The 17,743-nt window shown below is 39.9% G+C and overlaps 1 long non-coding RNA gene across 1 annotated transcript; it reads left to right on the forward strand.

The window, feature by feature from the left end:
• Window positions 1-2,502: 2,502 nt before the first annotated feature.
• Window positions 2,503-16,470, forward strand: LOC148223056 (uncharacterized). Its single transcript, XR_015805208.1, has 3 exons — window positions 2,503-2,617; window positions 5,248-5,325; window positions 16,350-16,470. It is a non-coding gene; the product is annotated as an uncharacterized LOC148223056 (long non-coding RNA).
• Window positions 16,471-17,743: the final 1,273 nt, after the last annotated feature.

The raw sequence follows: 17,743 nt of genomic DNA on the forward strand, positions 1-17,743 counted from the left end.
ATTCTTGCAGATCTCTGTGATATTGTTGGAATATGCAGAAATTGGGAATGGTTTGCACTGTTACATCAAGATCAGCGAAAAGTAAAATTCTGAACAATTCCCCTTTCTTCTCTTTCCTATGGGAATAGCTGGTGTGTGATAGTATGCTCAGTGCTTCAGCAGAGGTTTGCAATGCTTTATGTGCAATATCAATCATGTGAAAGTAAGGAATATAAAACATTTTGTCTTAAATTGTCATTATTTGTGCCATAAAATAAAATAACGTCAAACTAAATTGTCTTCTACAAATACCTAAGGTAGCATGTCTTCAATATACAACAAACTAATATATCTGTGTAGTGTGTGGTTGGTAAGTCTACCCAATACTGTATATACTGGGATTAAATTTGATCATTCATGACAAATTATTTGGATCTTACTGAAATACCTAACTATTTAACCCACTACATAACTTACCTTTAAGTCTGAGCTGTATTTTCCCCTAGTTTGAGGCTTCCAGTCCTCCTGGGTTAAATCTTCTTTTGATCAAGAAAAGACAATCTCTCTCTGGATGAGCATGAAGTGTGGATAAGGAGCCACAGGGGAAATTCCAGCAAACAAGAGTAAAGCAACCTGATGTAAGTACTTCTTCCCCTACCAGTTCTATCATAGAGAATCAAAGAGAATAAATAGACACATGAGAGCATGTGGAATTCTCTCAGAGCTGGTGGTTTACACTTCATACAGGAGCAGAGCAGAAGATCAGGGGAACAGCTTGCAGTGAAGAAGGGCTGCTTGGGCTAGCTGGGATAGAAGTGAATTAGTGAATCCTAATTTAGACACAAGAGTGAGCCAGAAAAATGACCCAAAAGTGCAGTGGCAGTGCTGTCAGTCAGGGTTGTTCCATGCCCAGAGATCAGAGCACAGGGTGGCTGTGTTGGTGTCACTGCCCTCATTTCACAGGGCTCATGGTTCTGGCACCAGTGCAGGAGCTGCCTGTGTGGCTTTGCAAACCTTACACAACTCAGCCAAACAGAGGGATTCTGCTTTGCATGCACATTGATAAAAATGCACGATCAGAAATCATCATCCACTGATTAACTGAAGGTCGTTTCCCCCAAAGATTCTGCCAGACAATTGTTTTGCAAGGCAGCTTCTTCACTTTCACTTTGTGGCATTTTCTGGCCTTAGCTTAGAAATGGAATAGCCCCAAATGTGAGTTCAGTTTGTTTTGATGAGGAAATGATGCAGCTAGCAGAAGTGAGGATGTATTACCAGGCTTGTGTTTTCCTGAGCTCCCACAGGATCCCAGCTCTTAAATTCATGGCAGAGAGCCTAAACACAAAACCTTGCCTAATTTGTTGTCTGTAAGACAATCAATTGTGCAATGCCCTCATTTTGGTTTTAAGGAAGAAGACACTAAAATTTTGAATTGATGAACTTCAGATGTACTGGATTCTGAACTGGGCTGGGCAGACCAGAGAATGCTGGATCACCGACTTCATTTTTTAAAAAAAACAAGATTTAAAAGGCAGGGCTATTCATGTAGCTCTTGATCTTGTAACTGTGCATTCCAGCTCATCACAGGCTTTAAATTTCCAAGTCAGGAGTTTATAGACCAAGATTTTGTGAAACAAAACTCAGCAGACAACGTATTGCTGCCCTGTGAAATCCTGTCTTTCAGCCATGTCAGATATGACTTTTCCATGCTGGATTCAGCAATGCTGCCTCACACTCTTCAAGGTGCAATAAACCCACACGGGACCATTCCTTTGGTTTGTGGCCCCAAAAAGCACCACTGGTGTTTACAGAAACTCATTAATCCCTTGGAGTTGCCACTAATGATAAATACTCTGTCTTTGGTTACCAGCTGCTTTTCTGAGTTTTCTTCCCTTTGTGGAAGCATTGCTGGAATGGACAATCAGAGTTAATAATAACAATTAGCTCGCCCATAAACCAGTACTTCTTGCAACATCGCATTTCAAAGGGTTTTTGTCACGTCTCCACCCTTCAGGATGATTAAATGGGAAATGATTTCACCATAACCTGAACAGGCACATCAACATTTCTAGCAGGTATTTCTGACAGCTTTCAAGGACAATACGAGAAAATGAAAGATGAGCTTAAACACATGAACAAACCTGGACACAAAATGAAGAATAGATATTCCCCCCAATATTAATTTTCCCTTGGAAACAACACATGCATAACTCCAGTGTGTTATTGACACAATTTCACTGCACAATTTTTGCGAGAAGCACTGCTCAGACCACAAGCCAAGAAACGGTAGAAGTGAAATATGCTTGACCCCAAATTGATGTTCTCTGGGGTTGCTTTTGTGAAAAACATTAGTACTGGATTTATGGCACGCAGAGAGAGCCTTGGCAGCCTGGCAGGAGCAGGGGGAGGCTGGGCTGGGGAGGTGTGACTTGTTTTCTTTCTCGCCTGGGGTGGAGGCAAGTTGGTTGTTGAGCAGGTTATAAAGGTGGGTCCCACAGACAAAGCTTACATTTCATGAGTCTAAGCAGAAGTAGGAGGAAAATCAGGTGAAAATGCTGAGGTGAAGATGGAAGGAAAGGTTTGAAGACACGCTCTAAAAGAGTCAGTGAAGCCAAAGGTGCCAGATAGATCTTGGAATGTAAGTGCAACCTTGAACATCCTCTTGTTTGCTTCCAGGACAGAAGTTGTTCAGCTCAAAAGTCTCTGCAGGCTGAACAGACCAATTTGGTACCAGTCAGCTGTTTTTGAGATATGCAGTGTTCAAATAATTTCAATAATGACATGTAAATTGTGAAAGATACTATAGAAAGATGATGAATATTATCTTTTGTTTAACCTATGTTTATTTAATGGATGGATTTTTAGCATGTTTGTAATGTTTATTTGAAAGTCTATATACATGATAAAGGGCTTGTAGTTTGCAGCCTAAATAATGCTTGTGCATTGAATGATTTAGAAATAATGTATGTAAAAAGGACTATAATAACACTGTAATCTAAAACATCATCTTAGCACTCTGCAGTGTAATTCACACTTTAATATTATTGTCGTTTGTTTCATTTTTGGAGAATCTGTAATGTCTTTATTTCCTATTTATGACATTTGTCTTCATTATTAAGCAGATGGTAATGTGAGAATTGTGTGAAAATTATGAAATGTCATGCTCTAGGGAAAGAAAAGAGTGGGTAGACAATATCATATGATGTGTCAGTGGAGATTTTGACAGCTGGCACTTCTGCTGTGCTCTTGTCATTTTCTACTTTGATTCCTATGCATTTTAATTTAAAAACTGTAAATAAAGTATTGTTACTTCTCAACTCAATATTAGAACTTTGGCCTCTATTAGGAGTTGCTGTCCTTAACAGTCAGTGTGGCTGAGCTGGTGCAGAAACATTGACAGTACGTTACACACTGGAGTTAATTTACTCTAAAATAAATGCAACAACATTATGGGATACATTGGCTAATCTATTGAAGAACTGGATGAGCAGAATCTGTATTTTACACAATTGATATACAAGATCCCACCCCAATTAAACAACTCCATGGGGATTTGGGAGAGTTTCATTCATTCATTCCCTAGTTTATGTTATTACTGCAAGTGCTTCTGAGGGGACAATTTAGAGAGCTCTGAATTCTCAGGTGTTTTCACATGATGTCTGTAGGGACTGAAGAAGATATGGGAAGAGAAAAGCTCGGCAGGTCAGGGGAACAGAAATGCCACAATATTCAATCTTAAAGAATTTTGCTGGCTGTTGAGGGAAGCACATTGCTATGGTGGAGTTACTCTGTCCCTCCTGAGCATTTAAACCTCAGTCAGAAGCTCTATCAGTGTGAGAATGTTTTATTACATCAATATATACTTAAAATATTATAATCTTAATGTGTTGTCTTGGAACATTTCACTGGGCTGAGCCTGGGAAGATTTGTGTGTGTACATTACTCCATGATGGAGTACTTCATACTTGGGGAACAGTGATTTTGAAAATGTTATATCCAGTCTTCAGCGTAGCTTAGACCTGTTTTAAAACAGTTTTAAAACTGTTTAAAACAGGAGAGGATTTGGCAGCAATCTCAGCAGATAAAACCTCACGATGCTAATTAATCACTGAGAGTGCAATCCTGGCCCCAGTGCTTTCCACAGGAGCAAGTTCAAGCACTGCTGTATCCCCTGAAGACAATCAAGTTTAAACAGAGCACAGATTAAGAGCACAGCACCAAACTTCTCTCTCCCCAAGCCTCCTGTGAAGAAAAATAATATTTCAAGTTTAAAAAAAAAATGTACTGTAGTAATAAGTAACAACATTCCTTAAAAGTTTGTATGGTTTCCTTGGCGTTCAAAGTGCAATCTCCTTTTTCCAGCCTAACTTTAATGGAGTTTTTCTTGACACATGAAGCAGACCAATCCCAAATTCTTTGGAAAAAAAAACAAAACTGAAGAGACTGTGTAATTTTCACCTATTCAGTACTACAATAAATCCAGTGAATTTCAACGCATGAGCCCCCCCCAAAAAATGTCTAGAACAAGAATGTTTAGAAGTAAATCTCTGGTGTGGACTTTTATTATTGAGTATCCTTTTAAAAAAATACAGAATGCCTGGGGAGACAATTAACTCTAGAAATGCTCAGAGATTTTTCTGAAATTAAATAATTAGAGCTGAACTAGTACAAAACCAGTAGTAATTATGGTAGACAGATCCTCTTAAGCCTAAAGATGTTTAGAACACAACATTGTAACAGAATAATGCCTAAGAAAATCAGAGAGCAATGCCAGCGATCAGGATAAAAAATCTATTTACTCTTTCTCTGAGTGCATTAATCGAAAATCGGTTGTTACAGTGATAGTTGGGTTTAACACCATGGTTCTGACAATGTGAGCAGGCAGCTTGGTCCAGGAATTTCCAGAAATAAAAGTGGTTTAAATACAGTTAAAACTGCGAGGTTTTCCTATGGGCTGTCCGTCTAAAGTGACTTTGGCAAGGAAAATGTCTTTCTGTTCAAGTGTAATGGGAAAATCCAGAAACAGAGTAACAAAGCTGAGTGTTTCAAGGCCTGTCTTTCAGGAAGACAGCAGAGAGACATTAGGGAATAAAAGCATTAAGAGTTCTTTTCCCCCAATTTATGACTTATGTAAGACTGGATGTCAGGAGGGGCAGCTGACTGGGTGGCTCAGAGGAGAGCCCTCCAAAATTTCCAGGGGTTTTTGCTGTTTTATTTTGGCTTGGTTTATTTTTTACAGCACATTAAGAGCTTTTTTTTTTCTTCCAGTGATCTTTCTTTAATTGCTGTGTGATCCTGGACATCAGAGTCGAGATGGGCAATGAGAGCAGCAGTGCAGAGAATGAGGTGAGTGTGACAGGACAATTGTTTTTCCTCCCCTCCTAGCCTAGAGCAAACCTTCCAGAAACTGCTTCCACTATTGCCACTCACCCCATATTTATCTTCTGCTCCCCGTTACACTCATATTTAAGTGTCATTAATGGTAATTGAAAGCAATTTGGTGTGTTTTTTTCCCTTGGCAGTGACAGCCCTCCAAAGCACCGGGGCACGATTGTTCCCTGGGGAACAGAATCCATGGGGGATCCCCATGGGATGAGCTCATCCCAGCACCCCAGCCTGGGAGCAGGGCAGCCACGGGCAGCTGGGGCAGTTCCAGGCATCAGGAGCATCCCTGGGGACAGGGAAGGGCACAGGGTGGCAGTCAGGGTCAGCCTGGCAGGGCAGGACCAGAACCCTATGGCATCACAGGGAATGACATCCCTGGGCAGCTGGAATGGAGCCCTGGGCCATGGGCAGTGCCTGTGGTGGCCCCAGAGCCCCAGCACACAGCAGCTCCTCCTTGCTCAGAAATGACCTTGCACTGTCTGTGTCCCCATCCAGGACTTCACAGCCACGTTCCCAGGGTGTGCTGTTAATGCACCGTGGTGCCTGGTGGTTTATTTTTAGATTTTTGTAAGGAAGGCAGTGAAATGCTCTGGCTGCTGGTGTACAATTGCATTAGAAGTTACTATGCTGATACAAGTTTGAATAAAAGCTGTAATTCATTAATTTCAACCATTAAAACGCCAGTATATATTTTCTTCTCTCCTCTTCTATATGTTGTGATAGCTGCTAAAATGCATTAGGATTCATTTTGCTTCCACTTCAGGTCTCAGCAGATCTGCTGCACCTTCTGCATTGCAAAGTGGACCCTCTCAAGGCAATCAGTATTACAACTCTTACAGATTTTTTCACAAATAATTTTTAGAAGAAAAATCTTCCATAGTTCTTGGTTATTCTTACCAAATTTTACTGTTAGCCCAAGATTTGGTCCCAACTTTTCTCAAGGTTTGGGAAGATGGGAATGTGTTAATTTCTATAACTAATAAATGATAATTTCTTCTCCGTAGTGTACAGCTTCCACTCAGGAAGTTTTTGGAAGTCAAACATATTTGTTCAGGAATCATCCTGACCCTGAGAAGAGTTTACTTGAAAATGACTGAATTTATCAAGAAATGTAGTAAAAAAACTCTTCTAAAAGGGCAGGAAGCTTCTGGTCTCCTTTTCAGACTGTAAAATCCAAAACAAAACACAACTCAACCCCCTCCAAACCCAAAGCAAAACAGAATACGCTAAAAATCCAAATTATTTTAAAAAACAGAGAGATAACAAGCAGTAGCAACAAAACTGAAATATTTTGATTTTCAGTCAGAAATTCCCCAGTGTCAATAAAGCCATCCTTACACCACCAAGCCAAGGAGCACAGCAGGTAGTGGATGATGAAACTGCTTTGCATGGTTTGCATTCAAAATGTTAGCACCAGGCTTGGCTGCTCTTTTTCCTCTGCATCTGCTTCTGGCTTTTGGGTTTTGTGACACTGACTGCACATTTGCAAGGCAGATCCATTTAAGTTTTCAGCACGTTGTAAAAAAAAAAAAAAAAAAAAAAAAAAAAATCTGGTTTCTTTTAACTTTTTTTCTTTACTAGCAATCTATGCTTTAGAGAAGCAGCCTTTGCTCGACCCCCTTTGCTGGCTGCCTTTCCTCCTAACCCCATCTCCATTGAAATAGCTCAGTTGGTGTTGTTCTCGTGCTCAGAACCAGTTGGTCTGAGTTGTTTTTGTTTGTTTGTTTATCAGAGAGCACCATTGCACGGCTCATGCTCTCAGTGAGTCATTTGGAAGCCTCACACATGGTTTGCATTAAAGCTGGGAGAGCCTGTGCTAAGTTTAGAACTCATTTAATGAGTGGGAAGATCTGTGGAATAAATGTGCTACTAGGAAGAATGTAGTAGACACTTGGAGAAAAAGTAAATACCCAATCTGTCTTGTAAAGACCAGCCTCTGAGGAGAATATCATCTAAATTTAGTGGCAATGAACAAAGATAATGCTTGGATAAAACAAGGCTGAGGCCAGCAGTATATTGAACAAAGTGATTTCACATATACCATATAACAGAACCATGTTCTGTTTTGCTGTAAAGCACACAAAGTCCAAACTGCTGAGAGATTTTAGGATTGTGCCCTGCCCTATTACAGTGGCACAGCTTGTTGGGCTTATGCTGAATTAAATATAAGCTATTTTTATGATGCAATTTCCTCGAAGAGAAATTTCCACCTGAAGAGAAAGGTCTTTACATTGAAAAAGAAACTTTTTGGAAGAACAGATATTTTGATGCTTGAGATCCAGCCTTTAGCAGGCAAGATACAGGTGAAGTAATGGAGGTGTTCTTTAATGGGAAGCTGTGGAAAGTACTGCAGTTTGTGGAACTGTAGAAGGACTCAGCTGTTGTGCTGCCCATTAAACAGATCTTTCTTAATCCACCCACAAGATCTGGGTATCATGGAGCAATGACCTTGTCTTCTTTTCCTTGACTTTTCTGGATGGCCAAATATCCAAAATCATCTACATGGCCTTAATAAAAGGCAAACACTGACTTTGACAGAGGCTGATGTGACTGCACTTCCTCAGCCCTGCACCTCTGGGCAGTCTGAACTCAGGTGCCAGCTCACAAAGCCACACTTAGAAATGAGACCAAGCTGAGCTGGACCAACAAATCTGCTCCCTAAAAATGTCAGACAGAGTGAGGCACATGGTCTGTGGGATGCAGAGTGATCCCAGATGTATCTCAGCCTCATCCATGCTGCTCCAGGTGTTGTGCAGAGAGCTCAGGGACAGCTCCCAAAGTGACTGCACGTTACAGGATTATTATTGACTTCCCTGACTGTGTTTTATCTTTATTTTAACTTGAATGATGCCATTACCAGGGCATCTTTGCTCTCACTTTAAAGGGGTGAGTGGAGCATGTTAAAAACAGAATGGGTTCTTTATATTTATAGGCTGGACTTTCTAATATGGAAAACTTTTAACTCAGGATTTTCACTCTTGCCACTCAGAGTTCTGAAGAGGAGCACGGTCATATTCCACATACAGAAAAAGTAAAAGTCACAAAGTAATTGTAAAGCTCTTTGAAGATTAAAACTGCTGCTGAATTGAAGTTCTACTAATGCATCTTTTGCTCCAGAATTGAAGAGGGAATTTCAAAGTCAGTTACACAAATTATTTCTACATATTTTGCTTTATCCTTTCTTCCTCTTGGTTTTATGAGCAAGCAAAAAGCAAAACAAAGCTGGTTATTCCACATCTCTGCTATTGTTCACTTCTCTTCAAACATCTTTATGTGTGGTTATCTTTTTGTTCCTGTTTTCTGCAGTGAAATGTGTAAGACAGGCAACACTTGCCAGAGGGGCCAAACTTCTCAGGAGTCTGGTGGTTGTCTGAAGTGTCGTGCTGTGGTCCTGCTCAGACTTCTCCACTTATTTCCTATGAAAAAATCTGACTGCTGAGCATCCTGCAGCTAATATTCTGCACAATCACTTTTCCCATCTTTCAGCTGATTTCAGTCTCTCTGAACTGATGGCTGCTGTTAATTGCTGTGATTCTCCTCTCAAATCCTGTCCCAGCATTCAGCTCCATTCCCACAGATGGGAACTGGGCAGATCCCTCTGAGCTCTGGGGCTCTCACTCAGTGTTTACATACTTTTTGAATAGTGCAGTAACATCTGTATACATTCCATTGTTCATGGTCAACTGGGAACAAAAACGCATTCCCAATTTTCTGTGCAGTAATTTTGCCTGTAGCATTTTAATGTGATTTGCTGTTACCCTACACTGCTCTGGGTTTGTTGTGTCCACTGGGATTCACAGCTCTTACTCTCTGAATTATGATTCTCTTTCAATCTTCCTTCCACTCCATCCAATGTATATCAGGATGTTGCAGTCAGTTGGCTACAGGCTGTTCCTGATCCTTACATAGTCCTAACACACCTTCAGCCACCACATTAATTAATTCTTACTTCCAGTGGTAATTATTGTTGGTCCAATATTCTATGGTAAATAATGTCCAGCAGTTCTTTGAATTTACTCAAAAAGAACATTGTAGGTTTTCAGAGAATTATATGTCCTTTTATGCAAAAGTAGCAAATTCTGGGATACTTCTCACTGCAATGAATAATTATTATTCACATTATTATCTACATCTTTCCTGTGAGTGAAGGAGAGGGGATGAAAGAAGAAGATTCAAAGTTCTGGCAGAGTTCTTAATTTGAAAGTATAGTGAAAAGGAAGTTGGGAGACTGGTCCTTGTCTTCTGAATTAATGGTTAAAGCTTCCTTCACAACTGTAAAGCCATCCTCATTTCTCATGGGACATGTGAATTTATGGGTAGAGATGAAAGGAAAAATATATCATATTTATAAAGTTCCTCTGTAATTATTTACTACAATTCTCCATTTAAAAAACAGTGTGAAAATGTTGGACCTGCATTTTCCACAGCTATGAAATTGCCAGGCTGGCAAACACTATTGGCTGGGAAGCACAACAGAGTTTGGGACTCACCTTGGAGATTATTTTCCTAATGGTGCTTTATTTGAATCTGACAGCATCTTCTCAAGTCATTTATTGTCAGGCTGCTAAGGACCACTCAACAGAAAGCTGCTTTAGCTAAAACTATACTGACTGAAAATTTTCTTCCCAAGTTCATCAACTTTATCCTCTGTCTCTCCTGCTGTGTGTCATACACCTGCCATCCTTTAGAAAATAATACAGGCACTCACCAGCAAACATCAGGAAAGGGACAGAGGAACACAACTGCAGCCAGACTAGTGAAGATACAAAGATAACTCTGAATTTTCCTGGGCTTGCTGACCACACATCACATTAAACAGGTGGAAAGGTGAAGTTAATGAGAGCCATGAAGGAGTTAATGAAGCCATGCTTCATTAACTCAGTGCATACTCCTCAAACATAGCAAGGCTTCCCAGGTTGCTGAGAAGACACCCATGCTGACATTACAAGAATCTAAGGAGAAACAATTTGGTGCCCTCAGTGGACTGGAAGTGTCATAAACACAAACAGTGAAGCCTGAAGGTTTGAATTGTTCCTGCTGTGGCTGAGACTGTGTATTCTGGGAAAAAAGCTAAATCAAGGACAAGGTGGTGACTATAAAGATATAAATACACACACACACCCCTCCACACAGCAGTGTTTATTTTTGTGTTCACAGCCAGAGTCATTTCAGTAGGCGTTTCTCAGGAGCAAAAGCAGCCCTTAATCTCTAAGAGAAGGTCATAGGTACTTGCAATCAAAAGCTGTAAGAATTTTTCAAATACCATTGTTTCCATATCACAATTTACTTTGCTTCTCGTATTTCTTAGAAGCAAATTAAATTAAATGAGAAGTGAATGCCAATTTTTGCATCCCTGCCTCTTTAAGGTTTTAATTAGAATAGGTATGAACTTAAAATTTTTCTCCCCTGAGAGACAAATAAACCACGCCAGAAGCAACAGCAAATTACACCATTACTGATTAAAGAAAAAAATCTACTGTAATTGCAAAATTCTACACAGACACTCCCTTAAGGATAGAATCTGCTCTTCCTATCTGATCATGTCATAATTACACCCAACTGATTAAGTAGTCACGATGTTTGGGAAGAAAAACAAGAAATGGTCATGACAGGCATCCCCTCCAAACTGCTCTACCCCAGCCACTCTCAAAAAGGGGTAGCAATGCACAAAGTTGCCTGCTAAAATCACATTTAAGCCCCTTGCAAGGTGATAAAACTGAGTTTTAGTGTAATCCTTCAGCTCTAGAGTGTCACATGGGGTCCAAGCTTGATTCAATATACTCAGTAGTAATTTGTTACTTTTGTGTGATGGCTCCGTGGTTTTACTGACCAGTTTTCATTGATTTTAATGCAAAGTTCCAGTTGTTAAAGCAATATCCACTCACTATCTACTTATTTATTTTGGTACCACTTCTCCAAACAAGGGAGAGACAACGACTCTCCAAAGATAGGAAGTTTTAAAACTCTAACTTACTACTTGGCTACTGTTCCTGCAGAACAACAAAAGCCAGCAGAGAGAAAAGATGGCTTCAAAAAAACCCTATTCTGTCTTTAAAAATTTTAAGAGTAATTTAAAAACCCTGAATTCCCAACCATGTGAACAACCTCTAGCAGGAGGAGTTTGTTTTAAAAAAACCTATTCAAACCCCTCTCTTCCTTAACTTGTAATGGAAGAGATGGAGAAAAAAGAAAAGCAATTTCTGGTTTTTTGATTGAGATTTGTAAAGGCTTGCTGCAGCTTCCTCTCCACTAAACCAGAGGGAGTTAGTGGGAATGGAAACTTAATGTAACCCCTCAAAGATTACCCTGAGCTACCCAGAGCTGTGACATGTTCCAGAAACTGCTGTAAAAGGATGTGTTCAGTGGGGAAATGTGGCAGAGGGCAGATGGGAGAGGAAGAAACTTTTAGTGGGATAAATAGGAAGGGGAGTGAAGCCAAGTTCACCTTTCTGGGGGAGCTGGGTGGGAATGCCAGGTGCTGGAAGCAGAGCTGTGCTGAGCTCTGTGAGCTGGTGCTGTGCTCAAACTCCAGCTTTGGGCTGGGAATTTTGTGGCTGTGCCTGAACTGGGGTTTTGGGAGCTGGGATCTCCACAGGCTCCCAGGCAGCATTAAAGGCATTTCTTTCTGCTGTGATAACTCCAGTGCAGCAGTGCACATAATCCTTTTGGCTGCAGTGTTAATGGAGTTCTCTTTCTTTTTTTTTTTTTTTTAAGCATCCTGTTCAAAGTCATTGGGAAAATAAAGGGATCCTGTAGATTTACTTTGTGTTCTTGCAGACTCCAGTGCTTCTGGAAGGGTTTAATGCAAATTACATTGCATATTGCAGGAGAATCAATTGTATTCATTTAAATATTGTGGGGAAAAAAGTATGAACTGTTTAGTTTTCCTCCTGTTGTTTGTATGCTCTCTGTGACAAAGCTGGTTGGTTTGTTGTTGAGTTTTTTTAATTATCCTAGACTTAAAAATGCTGAGAACCTCTGTGTTCTGGTTTTTATTATAATTATTTAAGTCTTCCTGTTAACAAACTCTTTATAATGAGAATCCTTTTCAAATAGGAGTTCACTACACTTGAAACAAATATAGAACAAATTTAGCTGCAAGCTTCTGTAGTCAATCACTTCAGAGGCTGTATGTATTGAAACTCAAAAGCAATTTATTTAACTGCAGCTTTCTGATGGTACTTGTGAACAAAACATAGTCTTTATAATTGTGTTCACACATGTTAATTAAAAATTTAAAAAGCATGCTTTGCAAAGCTAGTTCAGCACCTGATTTGCATAACTAGCCTAAACTGAAAAAAATTAATCGAAAAATTGAATTATGTTTTTCTGCTGTCTGGCTTAGATTCACAAAGCATGTTCTTTTGTGATGATTACATGAATACATTAAATGAGGAAAACCAGTACACAAAGATTTTCTATATGTTGGTATATTAGGAGTTCATTTTACATGTAAATATCTACATTAAGATTTATTTTAGATTATTGCCAAAATACTCTTTTAAGCTTCTTTTGAACATACGTGTGTGCTTTTGCCTTAATAGGTGTTAGAGCAACTTTTTGATCACTCAAACATCTGGCAGCCTGGAAAGAAAGAAATAAAGACAGTCCACAGTTCAAACTCCTCTCTGCTCCAACAGGAGTGCTGCTAAGATTGTTTTAAAACATGTTAAATTTGGTAATGGACTGGAAGAACAAGAGTCGGATTTTTCTGCCCAAAGTCAGTCACTTAGGGGATGGTTTCACATGAACTATAACTTCTTAAGCATTATTTCCCTGAAAAAACAAAACTTTAAAACCAAAACAAAAGGTGAAAACCAATCAACCCAACAAAAAAAACCACCAGTCCCCAAAAAAATCTATGAAAAATGTTAAATTTAATCTTCAAATGCATGTACATATCTGATCTAGTTTGTTGTGATCTTTCTCTCTTCTGCTGATTCTGCCCCTCCCAGTGTTTTTGTTTGGATATTAAATCCAAATTTTGGTGTAACAGCTGATAAAATCACTGGACATGGGCCCTTCTCTGTGTCTAGTATGGAAACATCCTAATTTTGATGAGTTGGGTTGTTCAGGAATTGCAGACACATGAATGTCCATATTCTGCAGCTCACTTGTGAATTCTGGAGATGAATGGCAACAGCAAACTTCTATCAAATTATCCTGCCCCAGAGTGTTCTGTGACTCAGGGAGTCAATGACAAATTATCCATGCTAACATTCCAAAGTTTCCCCAAATACCTGCACTGCTGCTGGAGATCTTCTCATATTTGTGGGGCTCTTTCAGCCTGGTAGCAATGAGCTCCTGGGTTTGTGCTGTGAGGCTGCTGAGGAGTTTCCTCCTGTGCCACCAAGGAGCCCATGTGGCTGATTAGCTCCTGTCGTGGGATTTGTCACTCTGGATGACAATCCAAAGGATCCTGGTTCTCAGGGAGTTTTGCTTTAGAGATTTGTGGGCATCCCCATCAGGCTGTGGCTGCAGGACAGAGCGTTGCAACCTAAAGGAGCCTTTGGGGCTCAGTGGCTGGTCCTGTGAAGGAGAGGCTAATGAGAAGCAGTGTGTGGCTACTGAGACTGCACTGTGTAAATTAGTTAATGACTTGATTGCTGTGCATTTTCTGCTTTGGAACATTGACAGAGGCTTTAGGAGAAGAAGACAAAATATTCAGCTTTTCATCTCAGGAGAGATGGGAGGTGTTCTTCCTGCCTGGCACCCAAAGCAACTAAAGAAAATTGGATGTGGTTGTAGTAGAAAGGAGGGAAAAATGAATAATAGTTCTCAGTGCTCTTGCAAGCTGCTGGAGGCATCTGGACAATTTTATAAATTAAATTAATTTCTTGGAGTTCTCTCTGTGGTTCTCCTGACCCTGCCTGCCCTGCTGGGAAAGGAAAGGAGGTCATTTCTGTCTGCAAGGGGCCTGAAAATAGTTTTTTAATTTGGCTGCTACTGTGAGGCATTTGTTTGTGGCCCAGCTCTACCTCTGACCCACCTGTACCTCTGAAGATAAGACATGATACAGGGACTAAATAAGAACATGGCACTGCCTCACCTAACTTAGTTGGCATTTACCTACTCACTGATTAGGGCTTTTTCCTGGTAATTCATTTAATAACTCATTTTTTATAGTTCTTTCTCTCTGCATACTGAAATAAACTCTCCATGCAGATTTCTCATGCAGACAAAAGCAAGGCTGACCAAAACTGCAGAAAAATCAAAACAGAGCCCTGTAAGCTCACTCAGCTCAATTTTTTTTCCCCTGACTGAAAGAAACAAATTTCCTTATATAATTCTTGATGTTCTAGTATATTTTTTTTGCCATATACTCTGGGTTTGCAGCCAACATATATACTTAGATAAATATTCTAAATGCCAGATGTCAGCACATGCTGGGTAAGTGCTTTACAGTCATGGAACCAAGAGCCCTTGGTGTCTCCCAGTGGAAAGTGGTGAGATAAAGGAAACTCCTGCAAACAAAGCTGTAGTGAAGGGGCTCCTCCAGGGAAAGGCACAGGATATGAGAGTTAATCAAATTTGTCTTAAGTACAAAGGAAGTATTTTTGTATTTTGAGTATGCCCTGACCTTTCCAGTTGCTCATTACACGGGCTTTGCTTGTCCACTGGGTGTCTCATTCTGGCTCTGAGCTCCAGGAGATTTTGGCTGTGTGGGAGCACACCATGTTCACACAGAGCAGTGTAATTCTCTGAACAGCCCTCTGCAATTTACTGACTACTGCTAGAACAAAATAAACATTGAAATGAGTGCAAAAACCCCCAAGAGATGAGTTGGAATTGTTACTGTGCTTTTAATCTCTGGTGTCACCCTGCAGTGGTTCTGCCATCAGTAAATACATTTATATGTCTTTAGGTTAAGTGTGCCTTAGGTTTTTCACAACTACAATTAAGAACTGAAACAACAGTGACTTTATGTTAAGGGTGATTTGATGAAGCAGCTTTCCTTCTTTTTAACTATTGCTTGATGTGCCAGAGGATTTGAAAAAGGCCTTCATTCAGACTTTCTTGCTTTTCCCTTGATTGTTTCTCCCTATTACTCCAGTTCTTTTGCTATTCTCAAAGAACATCCTCAGCTACTGTTCAGGACAGCCTTTTCCAGCTCTTCTTCATGTTCTGAAGATACTGCCTCCAAAAATATTCAGTAGGAAGGTGCCACTCACTACCTGATGTAACCCTGGTGCTTGCACAGGACTCCCTTCCTCCCTGCAGCAATAATTTGCAAAAAAAAAAAAAAACAAAAACAAAACAAAACAATAAAACAAACAAACAAAAAACCCCACACACAACAACAACAAACCAAAAAACCAAACAAGGCATATCTGCATGGATGAAGATCGTGGGTAATTATTTCCCTTTGAGAAGAGGTGATGCAGCATGGCCACAGTTGTGGAATAGCATTTCTAGCAGTCACTGCAGAGACTACAGCATTTGCTGTAGCTGTTATCAGAGATGGGCAGCCTGGTGAAGAATCAAGCCCTCTGTTTAAATTCAGAGGCATTCTGAGCTTTGTTGAAGTGGGAGGGAAGGAATCTGGACTTGAATTCAAGTCCTGGGTCTTGAATGACATTTGCTTTATCTCTAACTTAACTCCAAATATGCTGCTAATATTATGAGTGTCCAAATTTAGAGCCTGTTTCCATCCTTTCTCATTTTAAACTTGCTTAGCAAGGAAGCTTTTGCCAGGCTTGGAAGAAGAGAAGAAGATAACTTCCTTGGGCCTGGCTGCTTTAGAACAATTGTTGCATTCTTCTCTCCCTCTTCTTTTCCTAGTATTTATTTTTGGCCCAACCACTTCCTTCTGTTTTTTCTACTGTTGAGAAAAAAATGGCTTGGCTTTAGAACCTGCAAGTTCCATCAAAGCAGTGAAATCCACCACAGAGGTTGTCTGTCTGTGGGCAGAACAAAACTCCTTAAGCTTATGCATTCTCCAAAATAGCAGCAGCTATTTAAATTGTTCTCTTTTTTCATTCTAGAACACTCCACAAGACTCAGAATTAGGCCAACCCCCTGGTAATGGCCACAATTTAAAAAGGAGCCCTCAACAAAAGAGCACAGAAAAGTCTGGAGGTCAGGACATCTCAGATCCTCTTGCTGCTGCTGTGCCACTTGCTGAGAGCTCATCCCCCTCCATTCCAGGACCCACAACTACAAGGTAAGACATGAAGTTTCTTCTTGTGAAAAGAATTAAAGAATTGAAGCCATGATGCTGTTGGTAGTGGGGCCAAGATCTGTCATCCTGATGGATGATGATGATGATGATGATGATGATGATGATGATGCATTCCTCAAAATAACCTCACACTGCCAGACTACTCACTGATCACCAAACTGACTTTCTGACTTCACTGCATAACTGTAAACCAGGCTCCAGCTGTGGTAGTAACCCCTGACCCAACCTTTCTGTGCTTTTTGCTTGCACTAATAAACTCTCATCTGAGACAGAGCAACATTGAAGAGTCTTTGTTCTAACCTTTGGTCAGCCCTGGAGTGCTCAGGCAGTTGGATCACAGTGGGTCCCTTCCAAAATCCTTTCTATTCTATTCTATTCTATTCTATTCTATTCTATTCTATTCTATTCTATTCTATTCTATTCTATTCTATTCTATTCTATTCTATTCCAGTGTAGCCCAGTCTGTTTTAAAATTATTGATATGTGGCAGTTGAAGTCCTAATTTAGGTATTAAATAAGATCATCACTGACCACACTGGGGACATTGCAGGGAAATTCAGACACATGACATAATCTAAAAGGATTTATGAAAAAAGAGCAGCTTGTTTTCTGGAAGGGACAGTTTGGCTGTGCTGTGGAGCTCTTACAAGGAGGATATTTGCTATTAATTCTATTTCTTCTGATTAGTACTAGCACATCTTAATTATCTACTGAAAATAATAGAGTCTGAGCAGGACTAAGACTGCTAAGTCAATTTAGATTGATAAAGGTATTTAGGCATGAAGTTTAAAGTGATGAAGGGTTGCAGTTCTTCCCTAGAGATGCATGGCTTGTGTAATCCAGCATCACTCTACTGTTGAGCACCAGGCCTATACATGAAACATCTTTTTCCTGGATGGATTTCTCCTGTCTTTGAGTGCCTCTAAGGAGGGAAGCCATAGATGTCATTCTCAGTAGCTAGAAAAAAAATCAGATTTTGGAGCAATGATGTAAAATTGGATGGGGTGAGATTTTTAATGTGCATTTTGTTTGTTTGTTATTTCAATTAACAAACACCACATGTATCCTCTAGTTTTAGTTTCTCTTGATGGTATTGTCCACAATCATTGTATTGTTTCTGTGTAACCATGCTGTCCTACTGAAGGAAACATAATTTTTTTATAAATTAGGAAGCTACTTAAAAAAATTATGCATTCT

This window comes from Sturnus vulgaris, chromosome 8, assembly GCF_052056855.1.
Source record: "Sturnus vulgaris isolate bStuVul1 chromosome 8, bStuVul1.hap1, whole genome shotgun sequence".
Lineage (NCBI taxonomy): Eukaryota > Metazoa > Chordata > Aves > Passeriformes > Sturnidae > Sturnus > Sturnus vulgaris.